The sequence below is a fragment of the Oncorhynchus masou genome, unplaced genomic scaffold (assembly GCF_036934945.1).
Source record: "Oncorhynchus masou masou isolate Uvic2021 unplaced genomic scaffold, UVic_Omas_1.1 unplaced_scaffold_8051, whole genome shotgun sequence".
NCBI classification, from domain to species: domain Eukaryota; kingdom Metazoa; phylum Chordata; class Actinopteri; order Salmoniformes; family Salmonidae; genus Oncorhynchus; species Oncorhynchus masou.
In genome coordinates this window covers 1-12,608 of record NW_027014521.1, presented here as the reverse complement: position 1 = coordinate 12,608, position 12,608 = coordinate 1, and the positions used below count along the sequence as shown (strand labels likewise).

The 12,608-nt window shown below is 42.0% G+C and overlaps 1 pseudogene; it reads left to right on the top strand.

Moving 5' to 3' along the window:
- The first annotated feature begins 305 nt into the window (after positions 1-305).
- On the top strand, positions 306-11,988 carry LOC135537515 (protein arginine N-methyltransferase 8-like; annotated as a pseudogene).
- Positions 11,989-12,608: the final 620 nt, after the last annotated feature.

The window sequence follows — 12,608 nt, the reverse complement described above, 5'->3', positions numbered from 1 at the left end:
GTATCTTCCCAGCTAGCAAATCATTTTCTGAGAACCGTGTTTCTTAGCAGCTTGGGCGTAGAACATGTGGTTCTTTGCTTATTTTGCATGTCACCTTCCCACAACTTTTCCTGGATTAAAATAACATAGAAATTGGTAATGTTCTAGGAATGTTCTCCAACTGGTTTGACATTGAGAATGGTCTCAAAATGTTCAGAACACTTTGAGAAAGTAAGTTGAGACCCCGACTAAGTTGAAGCAAAGCTTAAGTGATTGTGTTCTGTGCTGTGGTGTGGACCTCCATGTACTCTTCACATAGACCTAATATGATTGGCTCCATGGTAATGGTGTGGTATAGAGTATGTCTTGCAGTTACTATCATCTTCAGGGGCAAGGTGGAGGAGGTGTGAGCTGCCAGTGGAGAAGGTTGACATCATCATCTCAGAGTGGATGGGCTACTGTCTCTTCTACTGAGTCCATGCTCAATACCGTCATCTTTGCAGGGACAAGTGGCTGGTAGGCATGTTTGTGTGTGTGTGTGTGTGTGTGTGTGTGTGTGTGTGTGTGTGTGTGTGTGTGTGTGTGTGTGTGTGTGTGTGTGTGTGTGTGTGTGTGTGTGTGTGTGTGTGTGTGTACATATGTGTGCGTGCACATGCATTAACCAGACATGCTAGCAGAACGAACAACGCTCAACAACCTCACAGACTTAACCAGGGATGAAAACCATCAACCTGGCTCTAGCGCTTGGTTCTTCTCACATGCAGCACAGCTGATAAATGACATGTCTTGTGTGCAGGATTGATTGCAGGGTGTTTTTTCCTCCTCATATTTTACACAGAAAACCCGCGCGGTCTGATGTTTCCCACCGTGCTGCACTGTGGCGTGGTGGCCACTGAGTGACAGGCAGTACAAGGACTTCAAAATCCACTGTGAGTGTGTTTGTGTGTGTATGTTTAGTTGGCCCTGGGCCTCACATAAGTCCTGTGCCTGTCAACTCACTCTATTCCCAGGGTGGATCTTACCTGGCTTATGTTTCTGCTTCAGCTAATAGACTCGGAGTAGAACAACAATAGCAGTACATGCAAAAAACACACACACACACACACACACATAACACACACACACATTAGTAGCTGGTGCATTGAACTTTTCACAAGGCATAAGTGGTGATTGATCTGATATTATAGGTCAACAAACCTTCCATCTCTGTGCAGTAGCCCACACTAAAGCTTCCTGGAGGATTTGTGGAATTGTTCATCTTCATTTCAGCACAGAGACCAGAGACAAGAGCCATGGCAGCAGAACAGAGGACAAGAAGCAGAAGCAATACACACACTCCACTCCACATACACACTGCCACAAACTAAGGAATTACACACCATGAGACAGAGCTCCTTAGGCTTACAGAACCCAGGCCACTATGACTGAGCACTGAAGAGAGGTCCAGCTCGTGTTAGTTCCTGCTTCTGCGTGCAGAGAGATGTTTTAGGGAAAGGAAGCTTTGAGAAGAGATAGAAGACAATTGGAGCATATTGTCCATGTTGGTCCCAGTCTGGTCTCCAACAAACAGATGCTTATACTCGTAGATGCCTTTGGGGAAGGGATGGCGTGCTGGATCACTTAGTGCTCTAAAATAATGTTCTGTCTGCATTGAGAGAAGGGCTGTATTCATTAGGGCATACCATAGCAAAACATTTTGCAACAGAAAATGGAAATTAGCATTTCTTATCGGAGAAAATCAGATAGTGCCTCCCTGTTTCAGTCCATTTTCTTATGTTTAATGCTTAAGGAATATGAACTAGGACCAGACTATTTCAGTTTTAGGGCATGAGAATGCACATCAACAGCTGAGGAGTGCACCTGCTCATTATTCCTTCCTCCTCCTATCGTTAAACTTAAGTGGTTCCACTTTAATGGGACACAATAGAGATGCTTACACACACACTATCCTATCTTAAAGATGCACATCGGGATCTAAAATTATACAAACATTTGACAGTCCATCTTTAAGTACTGTGGCCATGCATAATCTATGAACAGTTAGCCTGAGGAGAAAATATATTAGGGAAGAGAAGGAGAATCTTCTGTTTACTGCAATGCACTGCAGTGATGGTTAGCTGCCAAGTGCAAACAGAGTCTAAGGAAGCTGTCTACCCGACCCTAAAGAAGGGCAATGAAATATCTGTGAATCCGACCTAGAGAGGGATCGAATACAACGCCTGTTTCTGAAATGGCCCTCAATTCCCTGTTTAGTCCAGTACTTTTGACCAGAGTCCTTGGGCCCTGGTCAACTACATAGGGATTAGGGTGCCATATCAAATAGACACAATGTATTCCTCCCTCTCGAGGGAGGACTTATGTAATATCCCTCTTCCACAAAGGTGTTCCATAATGAGCTGTGTTTCCACAGGGTGGGAGAATGTGTATGGCTTTGACATGACCTGCATCCGTAACGTGGCCATGAAGGAGCCCCTGGTGGACATAGTAGACCCCAAACATGTGGTCACCAACTCTTGCCTGATCAAGGTCAGATATGTCTTCACTTCAGTTGTGTGTGTGTGTGTGTGTGTGTGTGTGTGTGTGTGTGTGTGTGTGTGTGTGTGTGTGTGTGTGTGTGTGTGTGTGTGTGTGTGTGTGTGTGTGTGTGTGTGTGTGTGTGTGTGTGTGTGTGGACAGTTGCAAGAAAAAGTATGTGAACCCTTTGGAATTACCTGGATTTCTGCATAAAATGAGTCCTAAAATTTGATCTGCTCTTCATCTTAGTCACAACGATAGACAGGCAAAGTGTGCCTAAACTAATAATACACAAACTATTGTATTTTTCTTGTCAATGTTGAATACATCATTTAAACATTCACAGTGAAGGTTGGAAAAAGTCTCTTCTGCTATTGCTCTCCTCTGCTGTCACCCGGCATCTGGCAAACTGTCGTGCAGTCCTGAACAGAACTACAGAGCTCACTTAAATTCTATTTTCTAGATACTTTACTTAGGACAGCTAGTCAGCCATACCAGTGATTGTTCGGGAGTTGACGTTATTGTCTCTACCTCGTGTTGAGATTTCAGAGTTCAAACCATTTTGGACGTGATTTGCAGCTAAAACGTCTCTCTGGTCTGATATGTTCATTCTTAACCCACCGCTTTATGCAGTTAATTCAAAAGTGGCGGTTCATGAGGCTCAAACGCTTCTCACTTCACTCAAGGGGTCGTGACTACTCACTTGTACAAAGTTATAGAAACAATTTCCTCTTATAGTTTCTAAGATCACATCCCTCATTAAAAAAAACACTTTCATAATTTTTCATATTTCATACACAACGTAAAGGGTGGAGACTTCGTACATATAGTGTATTTACTTTTCAAGTTACAGTATCTCCTTAATAACATTTTGAATGACATCACAAAATAACAACCGAAATTACATTATTATTATTTTGGTCGCCTCTGAACATTCCCCTAGTATTCGCTTTAAAATGTGTTAGTTTCGACGGGAAACGTATGTGGAAAAAGACACATTCCTGTGGGAATTTGGAGAGGAGATAGCTTAAAAGTTCTAATCCTTGATTTACAACAGGGTGTGAACTGTCAACCCCCCACCCTCCCCACGAAGGAGAGGGGTCATCCATTGCAAAGCTGATCCGACCCATCTGGATCCTCACAGGACAGTCATGACACTGTCTATAGACACTATAATATGCATATATATATACATACAGTGCCTTGCGAAAAGTATTCGGCCCCTTGAACTTTGCGACCTTTTGCCACATTTCATGCTTCAAACATAAAGATATAAAACTGTATTTTTTGTGAAGAATCAACAACAAGTGGGACACAATCATGAAGTGGAACGACATTTATTGGATATTTCAAACTTTTTTAACAAATCAAAAACTGAAAAATTGGGCGTGCAAAATTATTCAGCCCCTTTACTTTCAGTGCAGCAAACTCTCTCCAGAAGTTCAGTGAGGATCTCTGAATGATCCAATGTTGACCTAAATGACTAATGATGATAAATACAATCCACCTGTGTAATCAAGTCTCCGTATAAATGCACCTGCACTGTGATAGTCTCAGAGGTCCGTTAAAAGCGCAGAGAGCATCATGAAGAACAAGGAACACACCAGGCAGGTCCGAGATACTGTTGTGAAGAAGTTTAAAGCCGGATTTGGATACAAAAAGATTTCCCAAGCTTTAAACATCCCAAGGAGCACTGTGCAAGCGATAATATTGAAATGGAAGGAGTATCAGACCACTGCAAATCTACCAAGACCTGGCCGTCCCTCTAAACTTTCAGCTCATACAAGGAGAAGACTGATCAGAGATGCAGCCAAGAGGCCCATGATCACTCTGGATGAACTGCAGAGATCTACAGCTGAGGTGGGAGACTCTGTCCATAGGACAACAATCAGTCGTATATTGCACAAATCTGGCCTTTATGGAAGAGTGGCAAGAAGAAAGCCATTTCTTAAAGATATCCATAAAAAGTGTTGTTTAAAGTTTGCCACAAGCCACCTGGGAGACACACCAAACATGTGGAAGAAGGTGCTCTGGTCAGATGAAACCAAAATTGAACTTTTTGGCAACAATGCAAAACGTTATGTTTGGCGTAAAAGCAACACAGCTCATCACCCTGACCACACCATCCCCACTGTCAAACATGGTGGTGGCAGCATCATGGTTTGGGCCTGCTTTTCTTCAGCAGGGACAGGGAAGATGGTTAAAATTGATGGGAAGATGGATGGAGCCAAATACAGGACCATTCTGGAAGAAAACCTGATGGAGTCTGCAAAAGACCTGAGACTGGGACGGAGATTTGTCTTCCAACAAGACAATGATCCAAAACATAAAGCAAAATCTACAATGGAATGGTTCAAAAATAAACATATCCAGGTGTTAGAATGGCCAAGTCAAAGTCCAGACCTGAATCCAATCGAGAATCTGTGGAAAGAACTGAAAACTGCTGTTCACAAATGCTCTCCATCCAACCTCACTGAGCTCGAGCTGTTTTGCAAGGAGGAATGGGAAAAAATTTCAGTCTCTCAATGTGCAAAACTGATAGAGACATACCCCAAGCGACTTACAGCTGTAATCGCAGCAAAAGGTGGCGCTACAAAGTATTAACTTACAGGGGCTGAATAATTTTGCACGCCCAAATTTTCAGTTTTTGATTTGTTAAAAAAGTTTGAAATATCCAATAAATGTCGTTCCACTTCATGATTGTGTCCTACTTGGTGTTGATTCTTCACAAAAAATACAGTTTTATATCTTTATGTTTGAAGCCTGAAATGTGGCAAAAGGTCGCAAAGTTCAAGGGGGCCGAATACTTTCGCAAGGCACTGTATATATATATATATATATATATATATATGCAGTAACAGTCAAACGTTTGGACACATCTCCAGTTGTGGTCGGAGGTTTACATACAGATTAGCCAAGTACATTTAAACTCTGCTTTTCACAATTCTGACATTTAATCCTAGTAAAGATTCCTGTCATAGGTCAGTTAGTAACACTACTTTATTTTAAGAATGAAATGTCAGAATAATAGTAGAGAGAATTATTTATTTCAGCTTTTATTTTTCATTACATTCCCAGTGGGTCAGAAGTTTACATACACAATTAGTATTTGGTAGCATTGCCTTTAAATTGTTTAACTTGGGTCAAACATTTCGATAGCCTTCCACAAGCTTCCCCACAATAAGTTGGGTGAATTTTGGCCCATTCCTCCTGACAGAGCTGGCAGTAACTGAATCAGGTTTGTAGGCAGCTCCTTGCTCGCACACACTTTTTCAGTTCTGCCTACAAAGTTTCTAGGATTGAGATCAGGGCTTTGTGGTGGCCACTCCAATACCTTGACTTCGTTGTCCTTAAGCCATTTGGCCTCATCTTTAGGAAGTATGCTTGGGTCATTGTCCATTTGAAAGACCCATTTGCGACCGCTTTAACTTCCTGACTGATGTCTTGAGATGTTTCTTCAATATATCCACATAATTTTACACCGTCATGATGCTATCTATATTGCACCAGTCCCTCCTGCAGCAAAGTACCCCACAACATGATGGTGCCACCCCCGTGCTTGACGGTTGGGATGGTGTTCTTCAGCTTGCAAGCTTCCCCTGTTTTCTCCAAACATAACAATGGTCATTATGGCCAAAAGTTATATTTTTGTATCATCAGACCAGAGGACATTTCTCCAAAAAGTTTGATCTTTGTCCCCATGTGCAGTTGCAAACCGGAGTCTGGCTTTTTTATGGCGGTTTTGGAGCAGTGGCTTCTTTCCTTCGCTGGTTTCAGGTTGTGTCGATGTAGGACCTATTTTACTGTGTATATAGATACTTTTGTACCGGTTTCCTCCAGCATCTTCACAAGGTCCTTTGGTTGCTGTTCTGGGATTGATTTGCACTTTTTACACCAAAGTACTGCTCATCTCTAGGAGACAGAACGCTGCTCTCCTTCCTGGGAGGGTATGATGGCTGCGTGGTCACATGGTGTTTATACTTTTGTACAGATGAACTTGGTACCTTCAGGCGTTTAGAAATTGCTCCCAAAGATGAACCAGACTTGTGGAGGTCTCACAATGTTTTTTTCTGAGGTCTTGGCTGATTTCTTTTGATTTTCCCATGATGTCAAGCAAAGAGGCACTGAGTTTGAAGGTAGGCCTTGAAATACATTCACAGGTACACCTCCAATTGACTCAAATTATGTCAATTAGCCTATCAGAAGCTTCTATAGCCATGACATAATTTTCTGGAATTTTCCAAGCTGTTTAAAGGTAGAGTCAACTTAGTGTATGTAAACCTCTGACCCACTGAAATTAAAGACACAGTGAATTATAAGTGAAATAATCTGTCTATTAACAATAGTTGGAAAATTACTTGTGTCATGCACAAAGTAGATATCCTAACTGACTTGCCAAAACTATAGTATGTTAACAAGAAATTTGGTTGAAAAGCGAGTTTTTAATGAGGAGAAAATAGTAAAATAAAAACCCCTTGAATGAGTAGGTGTGTTCTAGGTGTGTTCTAACATTTGACTGGAATTGTATTTATATTCAGGACTGACATGATTCGTTCTGATATTTTTGTATTTGTGTGTATTGTTAGATATTACTGCACTGTTGGAGCTAGCAACATAAGCATTTCACTGCACCTGCGATAACATTTACAAAATGTGTGTACTCGACCAATAAAATGTGATTTGATTTGTATATGTGGGTAGGATTTGATGAGGCCCCGCAGTGTTAAAGCGTACAGTTTAATCAGAAAGCACTGACTCAGCGTTGTCTCTGGGCTCATGCAGAGTGGGATTTACATAACCAGTGTTACTGTTATTTTTATAATGTTGCCACCAGCCGAGATCTACCCCTCAGAATAAATTAAAAAACAGGACTTTAAAAACATAAGCTCATTCAACATTAACCTATTAAAAACCATTCTGTATCAATGAGTTTTGTGCAGTAGGCTATAGGCTGAATACATTATAATTGCAAATTGGCTACACTTGAATTGCCCCGCCAATGTTATTAACCTCACACCATTTTAAAAGTATATTTCAATACGTGATGTAGTCACGAATCCCGCTTCCTGAGTCTGTGTTTGCCTGTGTTTCTGTCCTGGAGTGTGTTTCCGGTGTCCTGGAACGCACCCTGTCTGGTTGCCGGGCGAATTAGCTTGTTGGGAGATCGATGTTCACCCGCACCTGTATCCCATCAGTAATCTGCACACCTGTCCTGATCATCACCTCTCCCCTTCAAAAGCTCTGACCTGACATCCATTCCCTGCCGGATCGTTAGCCATGAACAGTATGTTGTGCCCACGAACCAGCCTCCAGTTTATAGAGTTTGTTTTTGTTTTATTGTTTTGTACGTCTTGCTTGCCTTTAACTTACCACCGTTTGTTTTGTCTACAGCCATTCACCCGGAACCCATACCCCATCCCTGTCTGCTCGTCAGCCAGTGTGTTGTTATCCATTGGATCTGCCTATCCACTCCCATCAACCCACCTCTGCTGCCCGCTCCTCCACCCGGAACTATCTACCTCCACGTTCTCATTGATTAATAAATACTCACCATCTTTATACTCACCTTGTCCTGGTCTGCTTCTGGATCCAATTCTGGTAAACCCTGACAGATGTACTGGTAATAGATCATTTGTTGTATTACTTCTTGTGAGGCATAAATTGAAATCATTAGCATGTTTTATTTATTTTACTGGTGACTGATGGTGCCTATATGTGATGGTCAGTCTCAGCGGATGGAAAGTTGGAGGGAGATGGAGTGTGTGAGAATGAGAAGCCCCTTAAATTGAAATTGAAGGAGCAGCTGATAGGCTGCCTCTCACCCAGTGGTGGGCCTTCGGGGCCAGCAAGGCCTTCTCTGCTGGCCTAAACATCATCAGAATATAATTTTTTTAAATATATTTTCCCACAAATATGTATTAAATTATTCCCCAGAGTAAGAGTTACGCTCTTCATTTCATAGCGTTCCTCTTGGTTGCACTGCTTCCAGCCCCAGGTTGAGATTTGGAGGGCTGGTCTTTATGTTAGATATTTTATCCAATCATATTCAGCCATCATATGTTGCCAGGGGTCTAAAATCTGCCCTCAGGCCTTCAGAATCAACAATGCGGGCGCTTGTAGCCTAACGTGAATGGAAATTAACATTTTGTGTCAACCAATCAGCTTTAGAGTTGGCTATTGTATGCCTGCTGGCTGGCTCCAGTGTTACACAGGAGCCAGCTAGCAGGCGTAGTGCCTGCACGTCTTTTGATTGGATTACCAATATTGAGAGGCAGGTCCTATATGGGCAGGTCTCAGAATTAGGAAACTGAAATTGATCAACGAATTAATTTGCGTACTACTAAACTGTTTTTTCAACCCACAATGGCGGAAGGAGAAGATATCGATTTGGTTGAGGATATAATTATAACGCCATTCTCAAGACAAACTTTTCAAGAAAAGTTAGACATTGTCAGGAGAGGTAGACGCCGACGCTACAAAGCCGACGCTACAAAGACAGGCTCCGAGAAGCACTGCAAACTGTACTGCTGGGAATGCCTATTATTTGCAAGTGATCGATTTGGTGTTTGGAGCCACACTGGCTTTGCAAACCTGAGTTGTCTAACCAAGGCAGCAACGAGACACCAAAGTACGGCTGGGCACTTACAAACAATGGTGCTTTTGAAAACCTTTGGGGACACCCGAGTGGATCTACAGCTCAACGAACAAGCGCGCAGGGCAACGAAGCTGCACAATGAAATGGTATTGTACTCTTCCCCTGCAATTCTCTGAATAAAAATGTTGATTTCAAGGTGACGCAACGCCTGGTTATCCTGCGTTTCTGTCTAAATGTATAGTGTCTAGAGCCATGGCATCATAATGATGGTAATAAGAGGTGGATTAATTCGGGTGGGACTGTGTAGGACTTCACTGAAGGCCCAGGCCCCAGAACCACGGCACGCTACTGCTCCCTCAGCTCTTCCTCCCTCCTCTGACTGACCACAAAAGGGACACCGTCTTCCATCTGATGGCGAAGTTCGAGGAACACTTTATTTCTGACTCATGCACAAATTCATGTTGTTACTCGTATGAACAGGGAACGTGAAATCCTTCTCGATATTGGAAAGACACATGTCGCTAATAACAATGCTAGTCTATCGATACACTTTGTAATGCGAGTGGATGGGGAGCGTGTTTATATCTTATAAAAGTGTTGAATAAAGTGACAGTGTTGAATACAATCTTAAACATGAAGTCAATCATAAAAACAGCAGATATTGCTGTACTTGTTGACAGTCTCTCTCTAGTTATGGTTTTTAAAATGTCGAAATCAAATCTCACACGTTAGAGTCGACTATCAACTTCGATGTTGGCTCGTGGAAGCTGCAGACAAAGTGATTTGATCTCATTGGTCAGCCGTAGACTATTTGCACTTGATTTGCTCTCCGGGCCCGCCGGGTAGGCGGAGTTTGTACCTTCAGACATTAAATGGTTGAAAATGGGAACACTTCGAGTACCTGGCTCACAGGGCAGCTGAATCAAGTACAAATTAAAAAAATGGTGCTTTTTGTTTGGTGATTGACTGACTAGGAAAGCAATGGAGATCGCGATCGAACGGTTGGTGATCACTGGGTTACAGTAAAGGGACAGTAAACAATCCACATACCAATCACAATTCAGAGTTGTATGACCTCAGCTGTAACTAGACAATATGTTACCGTAACGTGATCCTTCACATGCTGGCCATCCTTCACTACTAGGTACAGGGATTGTTCCATGCATGATGCTATGCATCTATTCCCATGTCTAGACCGCTAATTGTGTAGTTTGTCCGAGGTGCCCTTCTTATCTTGTTTATTGATTGGATTGTTCTGCCCTTTTCTCAGTTCAGATGTTACATAACTAAAATGTGTTTCTATTATTCTAAAGCCATTAGACTATAATAAGAGGAAGCAGGGAAATAATCTTTGAAACAGTCAGTGTTTTAAATTCAAGATTTTGACACTGGTGCCTTATTTGTCCTTCGCGCCTGTAAAATGAAACCCCTTTGAAAATAACAACCCACTCACAAGCTGTTGCATGTCTTCTAAATGGATTACAGGATGAATCGTGTCATTAATCTTGTACACAGACAGTGTGCAAAAGCTTAGGCTGTTAAAAAGATGAAATGAGTGCCTCATGTTCAGAACTTCACCTTTACTGTGAGTGAGATAGAGAGAGCTGAATTGAATTGTTGTCCTGCACTATAAAAATATGACTTTCAGGAGTTATTGGTGCATGACCAAAATAAACCGTTTTTACTCTTATGGAAGCTGGGATTTGTTGGCGAAAAATAGCAGGGGAGCTTGACTTTGTATTGCACACTTTTGTTGTTGTTTTTTTTTTTTTTACTGCTGATCGCGCGATACATAAAAGTTATTTTTCCACTGCAACTATGTGGGTCTCACCAGAACAGAGAGCTGTGTTCCACTACCATATGCTCTCCTCCCTCTCCTCTCTCCCAATGCAGAATCACGAGGCATCAGATACCCTGTTAAAATGTGGGATATGAACCAGGGGAGGTCTATAAAGGAGCAGGACACCAGTACAACAGTACCCTGACAATAGTTACTGCCTTGGTTCTCCAGCCAAATGACCCCATCTTCTCCTCGTTCTCCCCCCTATAGTGGGGTTTCCTTGGCTGGTCCCTCTGGGGGGAGGGGGTACTGGGGTTTGGTTTCAGCTGCGTGAACCTTGAACCCAAAGGGAGAGGTTGGAGCAGAGTAGCAGAAAGCAGAGGCTTCATCCTTGACAGAGAGAATAAGGGACTCGGGGATAATACAGGATACAGTGCTCAGAGGCACCGCCACATAGATCATATGACACGCATATAAGACCTGCACCTGGACACACTCACACCTCTCATCTCCTTACAATACTTACTGTAAGACTTGACCAGCCTCCCATGGCACACTGCTTAATGGCCACCCACAGAGGAAGAGTTAGGCCTACATATGTAGAATCTTAACTTGACCTGTATTTTCGCAGCAAAACAAATCCTGCAGCAACATAATTTTGCTTGAACAGTGGTTAGGCTATTAGCTGGTCCAAATGAGGGTACATGAAAAGTGGAATACTGTTAATATAACTGTGTGTTTAGTACGGGTTTTCAGTGAATTTATGTAAGTCACAAAATTCTCAGCAACAAAAGAGTGATATAAATATAATCCTACATCTGTACATGTACATGTACAATGGAGAAACCACTGTGCTGGCAGTGAATGGTGTGAATAGAACCCCAATCACTATGGATTCTGTATGTGATTAGCATTAACAATGCTAGATGTAGATGTAACAGAGTAGTGTGGTTATTCTCTCTTCAACAGGAGGTGGACATCTACACAGTGAAGACTGAGGACTTGTCCTTCACTTCAGCCTTCTGCCTTCAGATCCAGAGGAACGACTACATCCATGCCCTGGTCACCTACTTCAACATTGAGTTCACCAAGTGTCACAAGAAAACTGGCTTCTCCACCGGTACGTCCTCAACTCTCTTTCTCTTCTCAGTCTTGTTCTCTCTCCCTCTCTCTCTCTCTGATTTTTCACACAGGCTTATATAATATATTATGAACTGGGTGCTCCGATCCCTGAATGCTGATTGGTTGAAAGCCGTGGTATATCAGACCGTATACCATGGGTATGACACATTTTGTTTTAAAGCTCTAATTACGTTGGTAACCAGTTTATAATAGAAATAAGCACTCATGGGTTTGTGCTATATGGCCACATACTACGGCTAGGGCTGTATGCAGGCACTCACTAGTAGATGCATACATAAGAACAGCCCTTAGCCGTGGTATATGGGCCATATACTACAAACCCATGAGGTGCCTTATTGCTTAAGTATACTAATGGTATAAATACTATAGTATTTACTGTACTGACTTTGCTGATTTTACTGTAGTATTCATTGTAGTGGTTTTGTAGACTAGAGAATACTGTAGTTTTACTGTAGTATACTGTTTTTTTTTTACAGTTAACTATAGTAGAAATACTATAGTAATTAATGTAGTGTTGTTGTGGATTATAGTATACTGTAGTATTTACTGTAGTGTTTTTGTTTAATTATCTTTGACATAGAAGTGGAGTCTTTGTAA